This window comes from Ochotona curzoniae, unplaced genomic scaffold (assembly GCF_017591425.1).
Source record: "Ochotona curzoniae isolate NIBS_2020 unplaced genomic scaffold, NIBS_Ocur_1.0 contig_2294, whole genome shotgun sequence".
NCBI lineage: Eukaryota > Metazoa > Chordata > Mammalia > Lagomorpha > Ochotonidae > Ochotona > Ochotona curzoniae.
This window is the reverse complement of record NW_024465405.1, coordinates 2,178,120-2,187,011: the sequence shown is the minus strand read 5'-3', so window position 1 is coordinate 2,187,011 and position 8,892 is coordinate 2,178,120.

Below are 8,892 nucleotides of genomic sequence, written 5' to 3'. Positions count from 1 at the left end.
CTAAGACCCAGAGGGGCAGGGAAATGTTCTGGGGGCTCCCCTGCTGGACCAGCATCTACTGGTGCAGAAGAGAGCTGAGACTAGGGGTGGACTAGGCCAGGGAAGGCTGCAAAATCCATTGGCCTGCGTGTGGCCTAGGTTAGGGGGAGAACCAGGTTGGACTATGTGACTATAGCCACTGGTGCCATGCATAAGTCAGAGCAAATGCAGGCTGGTTAGGTTTTGTTGCAGCATTAACTGGCAAGTGTCAGGACTGGGGACAAGTCTGTCAGGCTAGACTGCAGAACCACCTGGAAAATGTGAGATCTGGAGTGAGAGTGAACCTAGTAGAGAAACTGGGCATCCCTTTGATGGGCTGTAGCTCCCAGCAGTGGGCAGGAGAACCAGGGCAGAAGCCTGCCTGCCTGGAATGATGGTAGTACCCACTGACCTAAGTGTGGGAGGGATAGTAGGGTAGGCTGGGTTGATCTAGCCTACAGTGTCTAATGATACATACAAAAGGTAAAAGATGTAGGACAGAATTTACCAGTCTGGTGCACATACCAGCATGCACAGAAGCCGAGGCTGGGGGTGACCCTGGTGGGGGTTTCTAGAGGTTGCTTCAACTAAAACTGCAGCTCCTGCTAGTGTGTGTGGTTGGCAGGGCTGGGCCGCAGCATCCATTGGTTTGCGTATAAGATGTAGCTGGAGACAGAACTGGAAAATTTCAACCACCAGTGTGTGTGAAGGCTGATGTGAGTGATGGACTGAGCTGGACCACACACTGGCTGGCACATACAGGAGTCAGGTATGGGGTTATCTCTGGCGAGATTTCTCTGGGGCACTCCAAACTGGACCAATGGATTCAGAACTCCAACCATGGGGAAAATCATAGGATCTGTAGTTTGATCGTGGAAAGCATGTGACAGAACTGGGCCTCCTCAGTTGCTGAAGCCTGTTTAGTGGACAGTATGCCCCGATACACATGGCGGACAGAACAGCTCATTGTGACCTACTGAGGACATCTAGTACCATGCCAGAGAATGGAGGACAGAACAAATTGGGCAACTCTCCAAGCCAAATTTTGACAGCCAATATCTGGGCGAGTGGAGACTAAGGTGGACTTATGTCAGCCAACAGACCTTGGAGGCATTTCCTCAACCTTACAGCAACAAAATCAACAGCATATCAGAACCACTGAAACCACTTAAACAGTAACCTCAGAACATGCTCCATAGCGGGGACCCTGGGATAACATTAAATGTCTGTCCCCCATCCCTGAGTACTGATGTGGTTAGGCTACTGGGAGCAGGCCTCTCCCTTTCTCTCTCCCCTTCTCCCAGATACAGGAAGGAAAAAAATGGAAACAATTATCTCATCCACTTTCTCCCCATTCCTCCTTCCTCTTCTACCCTAATCATGGCCCGCATGGGCATGAATCCTTCTCAACTATATTAACATCTTCAAAAATAAAATAAAATTATTTTTTAAAAAAAGAAAGAAACTACTTGCTCCACTTCCAATCCTGCTCCCTGCCGATGGTCTAGGGTCAGTGGACCCCTGAACCAGTATGAGAGACTTGGACGAAATCCTGGCTCCTGGCTTCAGCCTGGTTTAGTCCTGGCAATTGAAGCCACTTGGTAAGTGAGCCAGCAGTTGGAAAATCTTTCTCTTTCTTTCTTCTGTCTCAGCTTTGACTTTCAAATAAATAACTACAAAATAAACAGCCAAATTTTGCTTAAAATTAAATATAGAAAGAGAAAAGATAAACACATACAACAAAATCATTGAAAATGATTTTAAACTAAGGATGAATACATGGACATTCATTACACTATTGTCTTTCATTTGTATGCAACTAAAAATTTTGATAATGAAAAGTTGAAATAATTAATTCTGGTGGTTAAATTTGGGCTTACTCGCTAATAGCCAAATTTGAAATTGAGTCTGGGAATGAAGCCAGAATCTGAGAGAAGTAGAAGAAATATTGATCTTTATAGCTTTGTTTCCCATCCAAGCACTAACCAGGCCCAACCCTGCTTAGCTTCTGAGATCAGACGAGATCAGCGTGTTCAGGGTGGTATGGCCGTAGATGATCTTTATAGCTTTGTCACCACATCCCAGCCCCAGTTCTCCAGAGAAAGCGAGAACTGTCCCGATCCAGATTTGTTGTGATTTGAAAAGGATTCATTCCCTCAAACTCACACAGCTGTTTAAACCCCAAGCTTCTGTCAATGATTACTAGCAATGGACTAGGTGGAGGCTTAACCACAGTGTCTAAAGATGGAGCCTTTAGGAAGTGATCCTTTTGGAGCAGTTTGCCAGCTTGGAGTGCCCGACCACATGCCAGTGGCTTTATACAAAGATCACAGGGATAGAAGAAGGTGTGTCCGCACTTCCTGGTTCATCATGTGATCCTGTGACCTTTCACCCCACAGGTGCAGTCATGACACACCAGAGCAATGGGGCTGAAATAAACTTTCTCCCTTCCTGAGCAGCTCCTCGCAGGTATTATAAAGTAGTGAAATATAAGACTAATATAAGGCAGAACCTGCATTGTTCTGTTGGATCCAGTAGCCACATACACACCAAGGACTGAAAAAGACCGGAAGTCATTGCATTTTAAATTTTTCCATGAAAACAACTTGAACACTCACCTGAGTGATGATGCACTGGTTTGAAGAAGGTTGTGCCCTTGAATCACATGAACCTAAAAGCCCCAAGACCTAAGTTAGTGTTCGTGGGAGAGTAGAGATCTGCTATGGATCAAACAGGACTTGGCTCCCCAAACTTAGGCAGACACTTGAACTCCAAAGTCTTAGGTTAGCAGTCACTGGGTTAATGATGTTGGCTGATGGATTGGGTCACAGACATCATCCAATTACGTTGACTAACGGGAGCAACTTAGGGTAGTAATTGGAGTGAATAAGCTTGCTGGCATAGAGTCCATGTTCAATACATACTGATTTTTTAAAGATGTGTTTTGTTTATTAAAAAGCAAAGTAAAAGAGAGAGAAAGGATACAATTAGAGATCTTCCATCCACTGGTTCACTTCCCAAATGGCCATAATGGCCAGGACTGGGCTAGGTCAAAGCCAGGTCTCCTGCTTGTGCACAGGGACCCAAGCACTTAGCCATCTTCTGCTCCCTTCCCAGGCACATTAGCAGGATGTGAAACAGAGCAGCTGGGAGTCAAAACGGCACTCACATGAGATGCTGCCATTGCAGAGCAAGGCTTAACCAGTGCCACGGGGCCAGTCCCAATCCATGATGGTTTTACAAGGAGAAGCTGTATAAAGAAACCTTTCCCCTCTCTGCTTCCCAGCTCACTGCTGGGTCAGTGCCAGCCTCTACCAGAAATCAGGTTAGTGGAGGCTTGTTAAGCCAAGTACCTGCAAAGTGCAGGCTGATAATAAACCTTGCTCCTAAGAAGTTCCTCTTGGGGGTATTACGTGAGCTAAATGCAAACTGATGCAAGACTTGATTCAGTGAATGTGTGAGAGAGGCAGGTCTAATGAAGGCCTTGGGTCATTGGCATGTCCTTGGAGCCTAACTCTCTTGACAGGGGTCATTACAGAAGCTGAATTGATCCTAGTTGTCCTTTCTACCTCCCAGCCCACTGTGTGATCCCTTGTCCACACAAGCCGCCCAGTTGCCATCCTCTGCACCAACAGCCCCGCCCAGAAACCCTGTCAGATCTCTCACAGTCAGTCTCCAAAACTGTGAGCCTCTTGCTTTCTCTCAATTATTATTCTTTTTTTAAGAGGACTTGTACAAACTACCTTTTTTTCTAGGAGTGTTTCTATCCTTGGATAGAATTCACCTCAACAAACACAAGGAGAATCCATTGCAAGACAACAAACAGGAGCCATCTGTGTAGGGCTGGGGACACCAAATGGATGCACACTGTGTCAGCACCTCCTTCCCAGTGGACGGATGTGATTCCAGTGTGACTCCTCTCCAGCAAGATGCTTTCCAAGCACAGTCCACTGCTCTGAGTGGGGAGGAGACCACACACTGGCCCTGGGTCTGCTGAGGGAAAAAATTTTTTTTTACTCTAGATTTATTAGTTTTTTTGTTTGTGTTTTTGTATTTTTTAGTGGAGAGGCAAAGTTACAGAGAGAAGGAGTGAGAGAGAGAAATTCTCCTTCATCTACTGGTTCACTCCCCAAATGGCTACTTCGGCTGAAACTGGGCTGATCCAAAACCAGGAGCGTCTTCCAAGTTTCTCATGTGCGTGCAGGATGCTAAGCACTTAGGCCATCCTCCGCCGCTTTCCCTGGCCATAAGCAAGGATCTGGATTGGAAGCGGAGGAGCTAGGACACAAATGAACCCCAGTATGGGATGACTAGTACTTGGAGGTGAAGAATTAGCCAGTTGAGCCATCATGCCAGCTCCAAAAGTTTCCTTTTACAATTGCGCATTATCCAAGACTCTGTCCAGGAGCTCTCTTTGAGATCCAAGTCACCCACTAACACTTCTGTTTGCCTTATACGTATGTTTACAAGTATATCCCTAAATATATAACCTCCCACTACATAAAACCTGTCATAAGTACAAATTTTTAAATATATATGTGCAATTATATATTCCACATACTTCTATACATATGTGTAAACCTAACATATAAAATTCTATATTGTTCAGTATGCTTCATCTTTTTTGTTCAATTATCAATAATCTAACTACGGATAAACTTCACTGGCTGTGATACTGCCACTGCACAAAGCTCCATATGTTTCATCATTCACAGAAATCATTACAGGATCTGTCATATACAGTCACATGCACCTTTCTGTATTCTAAATGCCTCAAGTGACCCAATGAATTACAATCAACTCAGCGTTGCTTCAGAATTTTTTTTTTTTGAGACATTTTTATTTTTATTGGGAGGGCAGATTTTACAGAGAGGAGAAACAGAGAGAAAGATCTTCCATCTGCTAGCCAAGTGACGGCATGAGTGGAGCTGAGCCAATCTGAAGCCAGGAACCAGGAGCCTCCTCTGGGTCTCCCCATGTGGGTACAGGGTCCCAGGGCCTTGGGCCATGCTCTACTGCCTTTCCAGGCCACTATCAGGGAGCTGGAAGGGAAATGAAACATCTGGGACATGAATTGGTGCCCGTATGGGATCCCATCCCATGCAAGGTAAAGATTTAACCACTGAGCCATCGCACCAGGCCCATTGCTTCAGAATCTTGCCATGCGCTCTTGAGGAAAGGGCTGGGTATAGTCAACTCTTGATGCTGTACTGTTAGAACGTAAAAGGGGGAGAAGCCCTCTAAGTTGGTTAGCCTCCTAAACTCCTGCAACTTTTATCTGCTGGGCAGGGCTGGCCAAGTGCAGAAACAATGCCTCAGCTGGACTGGCCTCACACTGCAGCCTCGAGCATTTGAGAACAAGCATGATCTCCCTTCCCCACTAGGAGAGCGAAGAGACAGCCTTTCACCGGCATCTGCCAGCATCTGAGTGTGACTCATGCACCATGAAACCAGAGAATCGAATAAAAACGCATCACCTGGGACAGGCATTTGGGGCAGTGGTTAAGATGCACCTTGGGATAGAGCCTCGCATCCCAGATCACAGTGCCTGGGTTCACTTATGATGCCAGCTTTCATCTAAGCCACCCTCTGGGAGGTGACAGGTGACACCCACGTGGGAGATCTGGATGGATTCCAAGTTCCTGGCTTCCACTTGCCCCACTCCCACTGGTCAGGGGCATCTGGGAACCAGTGGTGGAAGCTCTCTCTGTCTCTCTTCTCTCTGACTCTCTTTTTTTTTCAGATTTATTCATTTTTAAATGCATAATCCAACTTTGATAAAATAACATACTGAGATAAGACATCAGATATTTCCCTTGAATTTAACAACTATGAATTTACCAAGAATCTTGCTCTTGGATTTGTCAAAACTTTCTCAACTACAGATGATTGAAGCCCAGTTTAAGCTGCCTAGACCAGCAGTGTTACTAGATAATGTTTTGGAGGCATATGCTCTGGTAAATCAAGCCAAAACAAACCTGTTATCATCACAGCACAATCAGTGCGTCGTGGATAGATGATGAATAAGTCTGAAAAAGAAATAAAATCAGATTCATACACTGTGTAGACAGACGTACTCATTGCAAAACAACAAATAAACAATCACTATTAGAGGAATTAAAAATATTAAAACATAATGTGGCTAAAAGATTTATACATCTGGGGGCCAGCACAGTGGCATAGCAAGCTAATCCTCCACCTGTGGTGTTAGCATTCCATATGGATACCAGTGTGTGTCCCAGCCGTTCCACTTCCCACCCAGCTCCCTGCCTATGTCCTGGGAAAGCAGTAGAGGATGGCCCAAGTGCTCCTTTACCCATGTGGGAGACCGGGGAGAGGCTCTTGGCTCCTGGCTTTGCAGCAGCTCAGTTCTGACTGTTGCAACCATTTGGAAAGTGAACCAGCAGATGGTAAATCTTCTCTCTTGATATCTCCATCTCTCTGTAAAATCTTTCTTTCAAATAAAATAAATAATCCTTTTACTTTCTTTAAGATTTTTTTATTGGAAAGGCAGATTTACAGAAAGATTTCCCAGCTGCTGGTTTATTCCCCAAGTGACTGCAACAACCAGAGCTGAGCCAATCTGAATCCAGGACAGTTATGATGAACTTGTCCATTTATTGATTACTAAGCATAAGTTTTTATAGAAAGGGTCCAAGGGAACAAGACTCAGGGTAGTGACAATATTTCTATTGGATATAAGCATCTATTACATATTTTAAGCCTAGCCAATCAATACAGCTGTCAGATAATTTGCCAGGTGGCACTGTATATACCACCAAAATTTAACTCACCCACAAACTGGAATTGTTTATTAGAAGACTATCACCACAAGATGGGTATGGGGTGGTACAGACATGGGGAGGAGGTGAGCAAGTTAGTGGAAAGCACCCAAATTACCAGAAGAGGTTGAGTGAGCGGGAAATACCCGGAAGGTCTTGGGCTCCTTGCTATTCGCCTGGGTCCACAGGATCTCAAGGTGCCACTGAGACAGGGGAAGGATCTCAAGGCATGCACCGAAACCAAGGGGGAGGGGTCTTGAGCGTCCAGACATGCACCGAAACCAAGGGGGAGGGGTCTCGAGCGTCCACACATGCACCGAAACCTTGCTTCTGCTGCCCTTCGCACAGGCTAAGTAAGTCGAGACCCATCCTGGCACTCGGGCGCCTACTTAACACTAGATTTTATTTTTATCAATTATACTTAAAGTTTATGTTAGAGATATGCATATATAATAACGTGAAATACATGTAAAATCATAAACAGATCTTCCTGTAAAAAAAAATCACAGGATTAACAAAAGAAAAAAAAACAAAAAAAGAAAAAAGGACAGTTTCATTTCATACGCGTTTTCCACTATTTTTCCAAAAACATTATATAAAATTACAGCCTGGAAATTGTATACAATTGTGTCAAACATACACACATACATCTCCCTGAGAAAAGTAGTATAATATCTGCTGATTCAAGCAGGATAATATAAATCATGAGACACAGTTGAATAATAAATCTTTTCTTTATTGCCAAGGGCACACTATTTTAACATACCAAAAAGAGAATGAATTTACCTTTTTTTTTATATGATTTTATTTTCTCCCTTCAACCATAATAGCATGATAGCCAAGTTTTGCCTTTCCTGGTGGGTCTGTGAACACACACTTACAGGCAAGGTAAATGCTGCTTCTTAAAAAGGTCCCACCATGAATGCTCTGCTCACCCAACCGAGCTCACCCCATTTCCTGGCTTTATCTTCAGTATCTTATGCAGCCACGTCACCATCCCAGTGGCCAACTCTCCTCTGGCATGACAACAACCAACTCACGCCCTCTCTGGATGAGCTTCTCCACCACCAAGTGCATGATAAACCAGTGACTCCCATCCATGGGGACCACCAGCAGCTTGCCTGCCTCACCTGAGCCAGAGGCCAGCAGCAGGCACACAGAGAGGAAGAACGCTGCCACAAGTGTAGGAGCCATCAGATAACTGCAGCCCCAACAATGCATGTGCTTGGAGTGTAGACTTTTTAAAAATATAGCAATTACATGGAGAGGAAGCAGCACAAACCCTACTCTGGGAAAGGGTGCATATTCATTCTCAAAAAAAGCATTACACCCGTTGCCAACAATTTACTCACAAGAATATTCTTAAATAATTGCTGTTTCTGGAACTTGTCTAAAGCCAAATGAATCACTTTCAGATGATTTTCTTCAAAAAACATTAAAGAGTGAGCCACCTTGGGAGGTTTACTTCAGAGTAGAAATCGGTGAAAGAGAAAATAGAAATGAAAGAGAAAATCAATAAAAGTTGTTTTTTTTAAGAAGATCAATTAACTTAGTAATGTTCTAGACAGATTGATCAAAAAATAAAAAGAGCATATCAGGAAGGAGACCGATGATATTACCACAGATTCCACCAATATTAAAATGAATTAGTTTATGTCCATAAATTCTACAACTGACAGGAAGCATATAGATTCTTTAAGAAGCCTGTGGCCAGAGTTTGCAGAAAACCAAACCAATAACCCACACAGATACAACTTGTATCTTCTAAATTGAAGTTAAATTTGTGGTTCAAACTGTCCCCTAAATGAAACTTCAAACCCAGATGACTTCATTGATGAACTGCACCAGCACAAAGGTGGAAATAATTATCAATTCCCCATGATTACTGCACAGAATAGAAACATGGAAAATGTGCTAATATATTCTGAGAGATCAGCATTACCATAAGAACACTACAATAAGGAAAAGTACAGATCCTCACGACCATACATGCAAATACGCAAAGCAGAATGTTAGCAAATCAAATTCAATAACATAATGTAACAGTAACAACACTATTCTTGATTTACCCCAAGAATATAAGGCTGCTTTT